A 4027-nucleotide genomic window follows, 5' to 3' on the forward strand; every position below is an offset into this window, starting at 1 on the left:
AAAGTTGTTCACACAAAATATTGAATAGCTAAAAAGATGATTTGGTGTTGGCAAAAAACTCTTTGTAAACTACTGCATTTAAAACAAAGATGTGATTTCTGTTTATTTTGAGGGTATTTTGTCCGTTTGAGTTTATACAGAGATAACTCAATCCAAAAGTATATGTGATAACTGGAATACCTAGGAATTATGCATCACTTCTAAGTATTTTCTTATTATTTTTATTTTTTATTGTGAAAATACTATACAGAAGGGTTACAATGACATGGGCAAGATAATGAGTACATTTCTTATCAAACATTGTAGCCTCCTCCTTTGTTTCCCCTTCCCATCTCTTCCCAACCTCCCCTTCCTCCCCACCCAATCCTCCCAGCTACCCACCCCACACCAAAGTTGTAAAGTTCCTTTTTTGACATAACGGCTTGTACATCTCATTCTTGCAATGGGTACACCTTTTCCCCTATTTTTCCCCCATGCTTTCCCTTATTTGCAATATCTAGTATATGTCTGAGTCAAGCAGAAAAGGTCAGATAAGGTGATGCTAGAGAAATGAACCCTAAGATATGTATTCAAATGTTTTTTTTTTTTCTTTCATGTGATGGTTTCTAACACATTTGTAAGAATATTTCTGCCGGGCGCTGGTGGCTCACGCCTGTAATCCTAGCTACTCAGGAGGCTGAGATCTGAGGATCGCGGTTCAAAGCCAGCCCGGGCAGGAGAGACCTTGAGACTCCTATCTCCAATAAACCACCAGAAAACCGGAAGTGGCGCTGTAGCTCAAGTGGTAGAGCGCTCGCCTTGAGCTGAAGTGCTGAGGGACAGCACCCAGGCCCAGAGTTCAAGCCCCACGACTGACAAAAAAAAAAAAAAAAAAGATTATTTCTTTGTTGCTTTGTATGTCCCTCCCCCACAGTATAACCCCTGCTTTCACTGTGTTTAATGTCTGTATATTTTGTGGAGGGGAAGGGGGAAAACTTCTAAGTAATTGAGAACATTTCTAGAAGAAACTTTTAGCAAATGACAGAAGACACAAACCTATGCATCTGCATTTTATGAAAGTCATATGTTACTTACTCAATCCAATTGCTTATCTCTACTTTGCTAGGAAAAATGTATTCTCAAAATAAGAGGCAAAAGCAGTGAAAAGAACAAACTACACAATCATCTTGATTTATTTGTGAGTAACAAATGAAATAAAACAATTCCACTTAAGGGACTCTAATATTAGTGTATGTGAAAATGTTCGGGAATGCCAATATCCATTAAATTTTTGGAATTTTAATTTCTTCTAACATATGAAAACTAGAACAAGAAAACAAATATAGACTTAGAGTGAATGAGCCTTGAAATCATTTTCTTAATTGTTTTGAAATTACAAAAGAATTGATACTCCTTTGCTTTGGAAATCATTTAAAATATTTATCAATTATGATAATTCAAATACCAAGTAAGAGTAATTTTATATAATCATTATAAATATCATTTTATTACTATTGTAAAATAGAATTTAAAAAAACCCACCTATCATTACCTACCTATCATTATTCTTAACTTCTAATCATTACGCAAACATCTTAAACAATCTAAATAGTCACGTCTTTAACATAGATGTAAATATTCTATACTTTTTCCTTAACATTTTCCAGGGACATGTAATCATGTTTCTAAGAAATGTTCACAGCAGTGAAAAGAAGCTTTTGTGAAATTAATGTGATACATTATGTTGTTGTTTTTAATGGTTAATTGGAGATAAGAATCTAACAAGTACTTTTCTGTCTGGGCTAGTTTCGAAAAGAATTCTAAGATCTCAGCACCCAGAATACCTCTTATTAAACGGGTGAGTTACCGGCACTTGGTTTCATGTTTTTTTTTAAATTATATTTTAAGATGCTTGTTTTACTATAATGTATATCATTCTACACATAAATTTAGATATATATATATATATTTCTGAGGACAAATAATCTCTAAAAATGTACTATTTTACACATAACATTTATATATATATATATATATATATATATATATATATATATATATGGAGAGAGAGAGAGAAGACAGACTCCCTCTAAAACATTTATGCTACTATTTTTGACCGTTTTCATTTCAAAGATATACAGTCTATTTTTCTAAAAGTTTCTTAGAATAAAATAACTAAGATTTCAATAGAAAGCAGAGTGTATTACTTTCAAGGGAATTTTAGATATACACATGACATTGTAGTAACATTTTCAGTTAATTCATACTGATTAGGAATTTGCAATGCTTCAAAAAGTCTATTCCATAATTTGTTATAAGCACATAGTCAAGTTACCTGATATGGTTTAGTTTTTTTGTTTATTTGTTCAAAATTTCAATATGGATGCATGCACAGTGGTAGCATTAAAATTATTAATCAAAAGACAAAGGGTAATAAGTAATAAACACATATACGACGTTCAATTAGCACTTATAATGCTAATAATAATTTTGATGGAGAGGATGATGACCACAGTGTAGCCTGATAATGACGATGTTGTGATTGAAAAGGAAAAAAAAACTTAGACATCTTTGAAGCTGGATTTACCACATTGAATGCATAGTTATGAACAGCGTTGGATTACGTACAATAAGAATAACCGGAGGGGCTGGGAAGGTGGCTCAGTGGTAAAGTGCTTGCCTTACATGCATAAAGCCCTGGGTTCTATTCCTCAGCACCACATAAGCAAAAAAAAAAAAAGCCGGAAGTGGCGCTGTTGCTCAAGTGGTAGAGCGCTAGCCTAGGGCTGAGGGACAGCGCCCAGGTCCAGAGTTCAGGCCCACGACTGCCCCCCCCCCCCAAAAAAAAGAATGACAGGAGGAGGGCTGGGAAGGCGGCTCAGTGGCAGAGTGCTGGCCTTGCCTACTTGAGTCTCTGCGTTTGATTCCTCAGCACCACATAAGCAGAAAAAGGAGGAAGTGGCACTGTGGCTCAAGTGGTAGAGTGCATTGAGCTGAAGTGTTGAGGGACAGTGCCAGGCCCAGATTCCAGGCTGCATGACGAAACAAACAAACAAACAAAAAACAGAATAACAAGAGGAAAGTTTGAATATCAAGAAATACAATCGCACAAACAGGTAGAGACAGTAAAACCCCTAATGTTATTCCAGCAGTCTTTCTAATGTATACTCACCTTTCTTGGTGGTATTATTTTCTTACAAATAAAATCATTTATTTCCACATTTTGATGGACTAAGATGTAGGTTCCAACTTTGTGTGATTAGTTCAAATAACAATCTCATACATATACCACTCAATAAGCAATGTTTTCCAATGATATATTAAATGTATGTTCTTCAGTACAGCTGTAAATACATGACACAATTTACATAATACTACTTACATATCTGCAGTTACCATAAAAGGACACAGGCTGTAGAGCCAGGAGTTAAAATTTATTTTTATTTAAGCATGAAACTATTTCTGGCTTTATACCAACAAACTGAATTTGACTCTTTCCTTATTTGAAATCTAAGGTAGAAAATGTAAGGAATCTTCACTTTTCTTTTTCCTTGCTCTAGAATTCAACACATATATTCTTCAATATTTCTGGTAGATTACATCCATTTACAGATGAGAAATATAAGACCACCAGTCAATGTTGTGAGTAAATAATGATACTAGAAGTTTTGTCTGAGATCTTCACTCTGTGTGCTTACAAGGAGAGTCATTGGGTGATGGAGAGGACCAATATGAAAAGACTACGGGGAGAAATGCATACTTTGTAAACAGTTGTTTTAAGACTGAGTGACTTGTGATGAATATTTGCAATAGGCTTGTGTCAGGGGCATAAAAAGTAGTACATAGAAATTACATTTGTGACAGAAAGAGAAAATCTTGATCATTCATCTTATCTAATGGATGGAGGTAGGGTAAGAGGATATCTAAAGTGTTTCCACATCTCTGTCTCCTAACTGTGTTAGTTACATTCTTGGTGATAAGGACTACACGTGGAAAAGATGGATTTAGAGCAAAAAAACTCTCTGATAGTTCTAAGATTTATGTTAAA

The sequence above is a fragment of the Dipodomys spectabilis genome, unplaced genomic scaffold (genome assembly GCF_019054845.1).
Source record: "Dipodomys spectabilis isolate Male_0828 unplaced genomic scaffold, ASM1905484v1 ptg000567l, whole genome shotgun sequence".
Classification (NCBI taxonomy): Eukaryota; Metazoa; Chordata; class Mammalia; order Rodentia; family Heteromyidae; genus Dipodomys; species Dipodomys spectabilis.